This window comes from Pelophylax lessonae (genome assembly GCF_965119305.1).
Source record: "Pelophylax lessonae genome assembly, chromosome: 7".
NCBI classification, from domain to species: domain Eukaryota; kingdom Metazoa; phylum Chordata; class Amphibia; order Anura; family Ranidae; genus Pelophylax; species Pelophylax lessonae.
In genome coordinates, this window is record NC_138774.1 from 255,817,378 (window position 1) to 255,830,711 (window position 13,334).

A 13,334-nucleotide genomic window follows, 5' to 3' on the forward strand; every position below is an offset into this window, starting at 1 on the left:
TGTTTGCTTCCTTTTACCAAGAAATGACCAGAGAGATGAAAAATGACTAGATTTCAGTCTTAGGCTCGGTTCACACTTGTGCGATGCGGGAACGCTGCCAATATGCAGCGTGTTACCGCATCGCATCCACACAACTGGCAGTTCCCACTGCCATATGCGATACGCAGGGGGTGTCAATTAAACGTTAACGACACCCCCAGTTTGATTGCATATCGCAGTGCGATCTGCAAGTACGCACAGAATCGCATCGCACAAGTGTGAACCACGGTGCGATTTGATTTTGATGCAGCTCAAAAAATGCCCCTGTGCGTCTTTGGTGCGGATGCAGTGCGAATTTAGCCATAGAAAGTGTATGGCTGAAATTCGCACCGCACATGAGATCGCATGTAACGAAGGAGCAGTGTGCTCCGAATTAAATGCGATCTCCGCAGCCGCACGAGTGTGAACGGGCACTTTAAAAGCTTTGAAATTACCTGGGAAACTGGCATTGTCTGAAACCGGAAGTGGCAAACCGGAAGTGACCTCCTTAAAACCGGAAGTGGCATTAAAACACTTTTCTCCTTGACATTTTGGGCTTTAAAGTGTTGTTGTATCCGTTTTGGGGACTTTTGATCCCGTTTTGACACATTTTCTGCCTCCCTAAGCCTTTGGCTAAAGATGTGAACATTTTAAGGGCAAAACCCCCAAAATATGCAAAATTTAATTTTGGGACCATTTTACCTGTGTTTGCTTCCTTTTACCAAGAAATGACCAGAGAGATGAAAAATGACTAGATTTCAGTCTTAGGCTCGGTTCACACTTGTGCGATGCGGGAACGCTGCCAATATGCAGCGTGTTACCGCATCGCATCCACACATCTGGCAGTTCCCACTGCCATATGCGATACGCAGGGGGTGTCAATTAAACGTTAACGACACCCCCAGTTTGATTGCATATCGCAGTGCGATCTGCAAGTACGCACAGAATCGCATCGCACAAGTGTGAACCACGGTGCGATTTGATTTTGATGCAGCTCAAAAAATGCCCCTGTGCGTCTTTGGTGCGGATGCAGTGCGAATTTAGCCATAGAAAGTGTATGGCTGAAATTCGCACCGCACATGAGATCGCATGTAACGAAGGAGCAGTGTGCTCCGAATTAAATGCGATCTCCGCAGCCGCACGAGTGTGAACGGGCACTTTAAAAGCTTTGAAATTACCTGGGAAACTGGCATTGTCTGAAACCGGAAGTGGCAAACCGGAAGTGACCTCCTTAAAACCGGAAGTGGCATTAAAACACTTTTCTCCTTGACATTTTGGGCTTTAAAGTGTTGTTGTATCCGTTTTGGGGACTTTTGATCCCGTTTTGACACATTTTCTGCCTCCCTAAGCCTTTGGCTAAAGATGTGAACATTTTAAGGGCAAAACCCCCAAAATATGCAAAATTTAATTTTGGGACCATTTTACCTGTGTTTGCTTCCTTTTACCAAGAAATGACCAGAGAGATGAAAAATGACTAGATTTCAGTCTTAGGCTCGGTTCACACTTGTGCGATGCGGGAACGCTGCCAATATGCAGCGTGTTACCGCATCGCATCCACACATCTGGCAGTTCCCACTGCCATATGCGATACGCAGGGGGTGTCAATTAAACGTTAACGACACCCCCAGTTTGATTGCATATCGCAGTGCGATCTGAGAGTACGCACAGAATCGCATCGCACAAGTGTGAACCACTGTGCGATTTGATTTTGATGCAGCTCAAAAAATGCCCCTGTGCGTCTTTGGTGCGGATGCAGTGCGAATTTAGCCATAGAAAGTGTATGGCTGAAATTCGCACCGCACATGAGATCGCATGTAACGAAGGAGCAGTGTGCTCCGAATTAAATGCGATCTCCGCAGCCGCACGAGTGTGAACGGGCACTTTAAAAGCTTTGAAATTACCTGGGAAACTGGCATTGTCTGAAACCGGAAGTGGCAAACCGGAAGTGACCTCCTTAAAACCGGAAGTGGCATTAAAACACTTTTCTCCTTGACATTTTGGGCTTTAAAGTGTTGTTGTATCCGTTTTGGGGACTTTTGATCCCGTTTTGACACATTTTCTGCCTCCCTAAGCCTTTGGCTAAAGATGTGAACATTTTAAGGGCAAAACCCCCAAAATATGCAAAATTTAATTTTGGGACCATTTTACCTGTGTTTGCTTCCTTTTACCAAGAAATGACCAGAGAGATGAAAAATGACTGGATTTCAGTCTTAGGCTCGGTTCACACTTGTGCGATGCGGGAACGCTGCCAATATGCAGCGTGTTACCGCATCGCATCCACACAACTGGCAGTTCCCACTGCCATATGCGATACGCAGGGGGTGTCAATTAAACGTTAACGACACCCCCAGTTTGATTGCATATCGCAGTGCGATCTGCAAGTACGCACAGAATCGCATCGCACAAGTGTGAACCACTGTGCGATTTGATTTTGATGCAGCTCAAAAAATGCCCCTGTGCGTCTTTGGTGCGGATGCAGTGCGAATTTAGCCATAGAAAGTGTATGGCTGAAATTCGCACCGCACATGAGATCGCATGTAACGAAGGAGCAGTGTGCTCCGAATTAAATGCGATCTCCGCAGCCGCACGAGTGTGAACGGGCACTTTAAACGCTTTGAAATTACCTGGGAAACTGGCATTGTCTGAAACCGGAAGTGGCAAACCGGAAGTGACCTCCTTAAAACCGGAAGTGGCATTAAAACACTTTTCTCCTTGACATTTTGGGCTTTAAAGTGTTGTTGTATCCGTTTTGGGGACTTTTGATCCCGTTTTGACACATTTTCTGCCTCCCTAAGCCTTTGGCTAAAGATGTGAACATTTTAAGGGCAAAACCCCCAAAATATGCAAAATTTAATTTTGGGACCATTTTACCTGTGTTTGCTTCCTTTTACCAAGAAATGACCAGAGAGATGAAAAATGACTGGATTTCAGTCTTAGGCTCGGTTCACACTTGTGCGATGCGGGAACGCTGCCAATATGCAGCGTGTTACCGCATCGCATCCACACAACTGGCAGTTCCCACTGCCATATGCGATACGCAGGGGGTGTCAATTAAACGTTAACGACACCCCCAGTTTGATTGCATATCGCAGTGCGATCTGCAAGTACGCACAGAATCGCATCGCACAAGTGTGAACCACTGTGCGATTTGATTTTGATGCAGCTCAAAAAATGCCCCTGTGCGTCTTTGGTGCGGATGCAGTGCGAATTTAGCCATAGAAAGTGTATGGCTGAAATTCGCACCGCACATGAGATCGCATGTAACGAAGGAGCAGTGTGCTCCGAATTAAATGCGATCTCCGCAGCCGCACGAGTGTGAACGGGCACTTTAAAAGCTTTGAAATTACCTGGGAAACTGGCATTGTCTGAAACCGGAAGTGGCAAACCGGAAGTGACCTCCTTAAAACCGGAAGTGGCATTAAAACACTTTTCTCCTTGACATTTTGGGCTTTAAAGTGTTGTTGTATCCGTTTTGGGGACTTTTGATCCCGTTTTGACACATTTTCTGCCTCCCTAAGCCTTTGGCTAAAGATGTGAACATTTTAAGGGCAAAACCCCCAAAATATGCAAAATTTAATTTTGGGACCATTTTACCTGTGTTTGCTTCCTTTTACCAAGAAATGACCAGAGAGATGAAAAATGACTAGATTTCAGTCTTAGGCTCGGTTCACACTTGTGCGATGCGGGAACGCTGCCAATATGCAGCGTGTTACCGCATCGCATCCACACAACTGGCAGTTCCCACTGCCATATGCGATACGCAGGGGGTGTCAATTAAACGTTAACGACACCCCCAGTTTGATTGCATATCGCAGTGCGATCTGCAAGTACGCACAGAATCGCATCGCACAAGTGTGAACCACGGTGCGATTTGATTTTGATGCAGCTCAAAAAATGCCCCTGTGCGTCTTTGGTGCGGATGCAGTGCGAATTTAGCCATAGAAAGTGTATGGCTGAAATTCGCACCGCACATGAGATCGCATGTAACGAAGGAGCAGTGTGCTCCGAATTAAATGCGATCTCCGCAGCCGCACGAGTGTGAACGGGCACTTTAAAAGCTTTGAAATTACCTGGGAAACTGGCATTGTCTGAAACCGGAAGTGGCAAACCGGAAGTGACCTCCTTAAAACCGGAAGTGGCATTAAAACACTTTTCTCCTTGACATTTTGGGCTTTAAAGTGTTGTTGTATCCGTTTTGGGGACTTTTGATCCCGTTTTGACACATTTTCTGCCTCCCTAAGCCTTTGGCTAAAGATGTGAACATTTTAAGGGCAAAACCCCCAAAATATGCAAAATTTAATTTTGGGACCATTTTACCTGTGTTTGCTTCCTTTTACCAAGAAATGACCAGAGAGATGAAAAATGACTAGATTTCAGTCTTAGGCTCGGTTCACACTTGTGCGATGCGGGAACGCTGCCAATATGCAGCGTGTTACCGCATCACATCCACACATCTGGCAGTTCCCACTGCCATATGCGATACGCAGGGGGTGTCAATTAAACGTTAACGACACCCCCAGTTTGATTGCATATCGCAGTGCGATCTGCAAGTACGCACAGAATCGCATCGCACAAGTGTGAACCACGGTGCGATTTGATTTTGATGCAGCTCAAAAAATGCCCCTGTGCGTCTTTGGTGCGGATGCAGTGCGAATTTAGCCATAGAAAGTGTATGGCTGAAATTCGCACCGCACATGAGATCGCATGTAACGAAGGAGCAGTGTGCTCCGAATTAAATGCGATCTCCGCAGCCGCACGAGTGTGAACGGGCACTTTAAAAGCTTTGAAATTACCTGGGAAACTGGCATTGTCTGAAACCGGAAGTGGCAAACCGGAAGTGACCTCCTTAAAACCGGAAGTGGCATTAAAACACTTTTCTCCTTGACATTTTGGGCTTTAAAGTGTTGTTGTATCCGTTTTGGGGACTTTTGATCCCGTTTTGACACATTTTCTGCCTCCCTAAGCCTTTGGCTAAAGATGTGAACATTTTAAGGGCAAAACCCCCAAAATATGCAAAATTTAATTTTGGGACCATTTTACCTGTGTTTGCTTCCTTTTACCAAGAAATGACCAGAGAGATGAAAAATGACTAGATTTCAGTCTTAGGCTCGGTTCACACTTGTGCGATGCGGGAACGCTGCCAATATGCAGCGTGTTACCGCATCGCATCCACACATCTGGCAGTTCCCACTGCCATATGCGATACGCAGGGGGTGTCAATTAAACGTTAACGACACCCCCAGTTTGATTGCATATCGCAGTGCGATCTGAGAGTACGCACAGAATCGCATCGCACAAGTGTGAACCACTGTGCGATTTGATTTTGATGCAGCTCAAAAAATGCCCCTGTGCGTCTTTGGTGCGGATGCAGTGCGAATTTAGCCATAGAAAGTGTATGGCTGAAATTCGCACCGCACATGAGATCGCATGTAACGAAGGAGCAGTGTGCTCCGAATTAAATGCGATCTCCGCAGCCGCACGAGTGTGAACGGGCACTTTAAAAGCTTTGAAATTACCTGGGAAACTGGCATTGTCTGAAACCGGAAGTGGCAAACCGGAAGTGACCTCCTTAAAACCGGAAGTGACATTAAAACACTTTTCTCCTTGACATTTTGGGCTTTAAAGTGTTGTTGTATCCGTTTTGGGGACTTTTGATCCCGTTTTGACACATTTTCTGCCTCCCTAAGCCTTTGGCTAAAGATGTGAACATTTTAAGGGCAAAACCCCCAAAATATGCAAAATTTAATTTTGGGACCATTTTACCTGTGTTTGCTTCCTTTTACCAAGAAATGACCAGAGAGATGAAAAATGACTAGATTTCAGTCTTAGGCTCGGTTCACACTTGTGCGATGCGGGAACGCTGCCAATATGCAGCGTGTTACCGCATCGCATCCACACATCTGGCAGTTCCCACTGCCATATGCGATACGCAGGGGGTGTCAATTAAACGTTAACGACACCCCCAGTTTGATTGCATATCGCAGTGCGATCTGCAAGTACGCACAGAATCGCATCGCACAAGTGTGAACCACGGTGCGATTTGATTTTGATGCAGCTCAAAAAATGCCCCTGTGCGTCTTTGGTGCGGATGCAGTGCGAATTTAGCCATAGAAAGTGTATGGCTGAAATTCGCACCGCACATGAGATCGCATGTAACGAAGGAGCAGTGTGCTCCGAATTAAATGCGATCTCCGCAGCCGCACGAGTGTGAACGGGCACTTTAAAAGCTTTGAAATTACCTGGGAAACTGGCATTGTCTGAAACCGGAAGTGGCAAACCGGAAGTGACCTCCTTAAAACCGGAAGTGGCATTAAAACACTTTTCTCCTTGACATTTTGGGCTTTAAAGTGTTGTTGTATCCGTTTTGGGGACTTTTGATCCCGTTTTGACACATTTTCTGCCTCCCTAAGCCTTTGGCTAAAGATGTGAACATTTTAAGGGCAAAACCCCCAAAATATGCAAAATTTAATTTTGGGACCATTTTACCTGTGTTTGCTTCCTTTTACCAAGAAATGACCAGAGAGATGAAAAATGACTAGATTTCAGTCTTAGGCTCGGTTCACACTTGTGCGATGCGGGAACGCTGCCAATATGCAGCGTGTTACCGCATCGCATCCACACATCTGGCAGTTCCCACTGCCATATGCGATACGCAGGGGGTGTCAATTAAACGTTAACGACACCCCCAGTTTGATTGCATATCGCAGTGCGATCTGCAAGTACGCACAGAATCGCATCGCACAAGTGTGAACCACTGTGCGATTTGATTTTGATGCAGCTCAAAAAATGCCCCTGTGCGTCTTTGGTGCGGATGCAGTGCGAATTTAGCCATAGAAAGTGTATGGCTGAAATTCGCACCGCACATGAGATCGCATGTAACGAAGGAGCAGTGTGCTCCGCATTAAATGCGATCTCCGCAGCCGCACGAGTGTGAACGGGCACTTTAAAAGCTTTGAAATTACCTGGGAAACTGGCATTGTCTGAAACCGGAAGTGGCAAACCGGAAGTGACCTCCTTAAAACCGGAAGTGGCATTAAAACACTTTTCTCCTTGACATTTTGGGCTTTAAAGTGTTGTTGTATCCGTTTTGGGGACTTTTGATCCCGTTTTGACACATTTTCTGCCTCCCTAAGCCTTTGGCCAAAGATGTGAACATTTTAAGGGCAAAACCCCCAAAATATGCAAAATTTAATTTTGGGACCATTTTACCTGTGTTTGCTTCCTTTTACCAAGAAAAGACCAGAGAGATGAAAAATGACTGGATTTCAGTCTTAGGCTCGGTTCACACTTGTGCGATGCGGGAACGCTGCCAATATGCAGCGTGTTACCGCATCGCATCCACACAACTGGCAGTTCCCACTGCCATATGCGATACGCAGGGGGTGTCAATTAAACGTTAACGACACCCCCAGTTTGATTGCATATCGCAGTGCGATCTGCAAGTACGCACAGAATCGCATCGCACAAGTGTGAACCACTGTGCGATTTGATTTTGATGCAGCTCAAAAAATGCCCCTGTGCGTCTTTGGTGCGGATGCAGTGCGCATTTAGCCATAGAAAGTGTATGGCTGAAATTCGCACCGCACATGAGATCGCATGTAACGAAGGAGCAGTGTGCTCCGAATTAAATGCGATCTCCGCAGCCGCACGAGTGTGAACGGGCACTTTAAAAGCTTTGAAATTACCTGGGAAACTGGCATTGTCTGAAACCGGAAGTGGCAAACCGGAAGTGACCTCCTTAAAACCGGAAGTGGCATTAAAACACTTTTCTCCTTGACATTTTGGGCTTTAAAGTGTTGTTGTATCCGTTTTGGGGACTTTTGATCCCGTTTTGACACATTTTCTGCCTCCCTAAGCCTTTGGCCAAAGATGTGAACATTTTAAGGGCAAAACCCCCAAAATATGCAAAATTTAATTTTGGGACCATTTTACCTGTGTTTGCTTCCTTTTACCAAGAAAAGACCAGAGAGATGAAAAATGACTGGATTTCAGTCTTAGGCTCGGTTCACACTTGTGCGATGCGGGAACGCTGCCAATATGCAGCGTGTTACCGCATCGCATCCACACAACTGGCAGTTCCCACTGCCATATGCGATACGCAGGGGGTGTCAATTAAACGTTAACGACACCCCCAGTTTGATTGCATATCGCAGTGCGATCTGCAAGTACGCACAGAATCGCATCGCACAAGTGTGAACCACTGTGCGATTTGATTTTGATGCAGCTCAAAAAATGCCCCTGTGCGTCTTTGGTGCGGATGCAGTGCGAATTTAGCCATAGAAAGTGTATGGCTGAAATTCGCACCGCACATGAGATCGCATGTAACGAAGGAGCAGTGTGCTCCGAATTAAATGCGATCTCCGCAGCCGCACGAGTGTGAACGGGCACTTTAAAAGCTTTGAAATTACCTGGGAAACTGGCATTGTCTGAAACCGGAAGTGGCAAACCGGAAGTGACCTCCTTAAAACCGGAAGTGGCATTAAAACACTTTTCTCCTTGACATTTTGGGCTTTAAAGTGTTGTTGTATCCGTTTTGGGGACTTTTGATCCCGTTTTGACACATTTTCTGCCTCCCTAAGCCTTTGGCTAAAGATGTGAACATTTTAAGGGCAAAACCCCCAAAATATGCAAAATTTAATTTTGGGACCATTTTACCTGTGTTTGCTTCCTTTTACCAAGAAATGACCAGAGAGATGAAAAATGACTAGATTTCAGTCTTAGGCTCGGTTCACACTTGTGCGATGCGGGAACGCTGCCAATATGCAGCGTGTTACCGCATCGCATCCACACAACTGGCAGTTCCCACTGCCATATGCGATACGCAGGGGGTGTCAATTAAACGTTAACGACACCCCCAGTTTGATTGCATATCGCAGTGCGATCTGCAAGTACGCACAGAATCGCATCGCACAAGTGTGAACCACTGTGCGATTTGATTTTGATGCAGCTCAAAAAATGCCCCTGTGCGTCTTTGGTGCGGATGCAGTGCGAATTTAGCCATAGAAAGTGTATGGCTGAAATTCGCACCGCACATGAGATCGCATGTAACGAAGGAGCAGTGTGCTCCGCATTAAATGCGATCTCCGCAGCCGCACGAGTGTGAACGGGCACTTTAAAAGCTTTGAAATTACCTGGGAAACTGGCATTGTCTGAAACCGGAAGTGGCAAACCGGAAGTGACCTCCTTAAAACCGGAAGTGGCATTAAAACACTTTTCTCCTTGACATTTTGGGCTTTAAAGTGTTGTTGTATCCGTTTTGGGGACTTTTGATCCCGTTTTGACACATTTTCTGCCTCCCTAAGCCTTTGGCTAAAGATGTGAACATTTTAAGGGCAAAACCCCCAAAATATGCAAAATTTAATTTTGGGACCATTTTACCTGTGTTTGCTTCCTTTTACCAAGAAATGACCAGAGAGATGAAAAATGACTAGATTTCAGTCTTAGGCTCGGTTCACACTTGTGCGATGCGGGAACGCTGCCAATATGCAGCGTGTTACCGCATCGCATCCACACAACTGGCAGTTCCCACTGCCATATGCGATACGCAGGGGGTGTCAATTAAACGTTAACGACACCCCCAGTTTGATTGCATATCGCAGTGCGATCTGCAAGTACGCACAGAATCGCATCGCACAAGTGTGAACCACTGTGCGATTTGATTTTGATGCAGCTCAAAAAATGCCCCTGTGCGTCTTTGGTGCGGATGCAGTGCGAATTTAGCCATAGAAAGTGTATGGCTGAAATTCGCACCGCACATGAGATCGCATGTAACGAAGGAGCAGTGTGCTCCGAATTAAATGCGATCTCCGCAGCCGCACGAGTGTGAACGGGCACTTTAAAAGCTTTGAAATTACCTGGGAAACTGGCATTGTCTGAAACCGGAAGTGGCAAACCGGAAGTGACCTCCTTAAAACCGGAAGTGGCATTAAAACACTTTTCTCCTTGACATTTTGGGCTTTAAAGTGTTGTTGTATCCGTTTTGGGGACTTTTGATCCCGTTTTGACACATTTTCTGCCTCCCTAAGCCTTTGGCTAAAGATGTGAACATTTTAAGGGCATAACCCCCAAAATATGCAAAATTTAATTTTGGGACCATTTTACCTGTGTTTGCTTCCTTTTACCAAGAAATGACCAGAGAGATGAAAAATGACTAGATTTCAGTCTTAGGCTCGGTTCACACTTGTGCGATGCGGGAACGCTGCCAATATGCAGCGTGTTACCGCATCGCATCCACACATCTGGCAGTTCCCACTGCCATATGCGATACGCAGGGGGTGTCAATTAAACGTTAACGACACCCCCAGTTTGATTGCATATCGCAGTGCGATCTGCAAGTACGCACAGAATCGCATCGCACAAGTGTGAACCACTGTGCGATTTGATTTTGATGCAGCTCAAAAAATGCCCCTGTGCGTCTTTGGTGCGGATGCAGTGCGAATTTAGCCATAGAAAGTGTATGGCTGAAATTCGCACCGCACATGAGATCGCATGTAACGAAGGAGCAGTGTGCTCCGAATTAAATGCGATCTCCGCAGCCGCACGAGTGTGAACGGGCACTTTAAAAGCTTTGAAATTACCTGGGAAACTGGCATTGTCTGAAACCGGAAGTGGCAAACCGGAAGTGACCTCCTTAAAACCGGAAGTGGCATTAAAACACTTTTCTCCTTGACATTTTGGGCTTTAAAGTGTTGTTGTATCCGTTTTGGGGACTTTTGATCCCGTTTTGACACATTTTCTGCCTCCCTAAGCCTTTGGCTAAAGATGTGAACATTTTAAGGGCAAAACCCCCAAAATATGCAAAATTTAATTTTGGGACCATTTTACCTGTGTTTGCTTCCTTTTACCAAGAAATGACCAGAGAGATGAAAAATGACTAGATTTCAGTCTTAGGCTCGGTTCACACTTGTGCGATGCGGGAACGCTGCCAATATGCAGCGTGTTACCGCATCGCATCCACACAACTGGCAGTTCCCACTGCCATATGCGATACGCAGGGGGTGTCAATTAAACGTTAACGACACCCCCAGTTTGATTGCATATCGCAGTGCGATCTGCAAGTACGCACAGAATCGCATCGCACAAGTGTGAACCACGGTGCGATTTGATTTTGATGCAGCTCAAAAAATGCCCCTGTGCGTCTTTGGTGCGGATGCAGTGCGAATTTAGCCATAGAAAGTGTATGGCTGAAATTCGCACCGCACATGAGATCGCATGTAACGAAGGAGCAGTGTGCTCCGAATTAAATGCGATCTCCGCAGCCGCACGAGTGTGAACGGGCACTTTAAAAGCTTTGAAATTACCTGGGAAACTGGCATTGTCTGAAACCGGAAGTGGCAAACCGGAAGTGACCTCCTTAAAACCGGAAGTGGCATTAAAACACTTTTCTCCTTGACATTTTGGGCTTTAAAGTGTTGTTGTATCCGTTTTGGGGACTTTTGATCCCGTTTTGACACATTTTCTGCCTCCCTAAGCCTTTGGCTAAAGATGTGAACATTTTAAGGGCAAAACCCCCAAAATATGCAAAATTTAATTTTGGGACCATTTTACCTGTGTTTGCTTCCTTTTACCAAGAAATGACCAGAGAGATGAAAAATGACTAGATTTCAGTCTTAGGCTCGGTTCACACTTGTGCGATGCGGGAACGCTGCCAATATGCAGCGTGTTACCGCATCGCATCCACACATCTGGCAGTTCCCACTGCCATATGCGATACGCAGGGGGTGTCAATTAAACGTTAACGACACCCCCAGTTTGATTGCATATCGCAGTGCGATCTGCAAGTACGCACAGAATCGCATCGCACAAGTGTGAACCACGGTGCGATTTGATTTTGATGCAGCTCAAAAAATGCCCCTGTGCGTCTTTGGTGCGGATGCAGTGCGAATTTAGCCATAGAAAGTGTATGGCTGAAATTCGCACCGCACATGAGATCGCATGTAACGAAGGAGCAGTGTGCTCCGAATTAAATGCGATCTCCGCAGCCGCACGAGTGTGAACGGGCACTTTAAAAGCTTTGAAATTACCTGGGAAACTGGCATTGTCTGAAACCGGAAGTGGCAAACCGGAAGTGACCTCCTTAAAACCGGAAGTGGCATTAAAACACTTTTCTCCTTGACATTTTGGGCTTTAAAGTGTTGTTGTATCCGTTTTGGGGACTTTTGATCCCGTTTTGACACATTTTCTGCCTCCCTAAGCCTTTGGCTAAAGATGTGAACATTTTAAGGGCAAAACCCCCAAAATATGCAAAATTTAATTTTGGGACCATTTTACCTGTGTTTGCTTCCTTTTACCAAGAAATGACCAGAGAGATGAAAAATGACTAGATTTCAGTCTTAGGCTCGGTTCACACTTGTGCGATGCGGGAACGCTGCCAATATGCAGCGTGTTACCGCATCGCATCCACACATCTGGCAGTTCCCACTGCCATATGCGATACGCAGGGGGTGTCAATTAAACGTTAACGACACCCCCAGTTTGATTGCATATCGCAGTGCGATCTGAGAGTACGCACAGAATCGCATCGCACAAGTGTGAACCACTGTGCGATTTGATTTTGATGCAGCTCAAAAAATGCCCCTGTGCGTCTTTGGTGCGGATGCAGTGCGAATTTAGCCATAGAAAGTGTATGGCTGAAATTCGCACCGCACATGAGATCGCATGTAACGAAGGAGCAGTGTGCTCCGAATTAAATGCGATCTCCGCAGCCGCACGAGTGTGAACGGGCACTTTAAAAGCTTTGAAATTACCTGGGAAACTGGCATTGTCTGAAACCGGAAGTGGCAAACCGGAAGTGACCTCCTTAAAACCGGAAGTGGCATTAAAACACTTTTCTCCTTGACATTTTGGGCTTTAAAGTGTTGTTGTATCCGTTTTGGGGACTTTTGATCCCGTTTTGACACATTTTCTGCCTCCCTAAGCCTTTGGCTAAAGATGTGAACATTTTAAGGGCAAAACCCCCAAAATATGCAAAATTTAATTTTGGGACCATTTTACCTGTGTTTGCTTCCTTTTACCAAGAAATGACCAGAGAGATGAAAAATGACTAGATTTCAGTCTTAGGCTCGGTTCACACTTGTGCGATGCGGGAACGCTGCCAATATGCAGCGTGTTACCGCATCGCATCCACACATCTGGCAGTTCCCACTGCCATATGCGATACGCAGGGGGTGTCAATTAAACGTTAACGACACCCCCAGTTTGATTGCATATCGCAGTGCGATCTGCAAGTACGCACAGAATCGCATCGCACAAGTGTGAACCACGGTGCGATTTGATTTTGATGCAGCTCAAAAAATGCCCCTGTGCGTCTTTGGTGC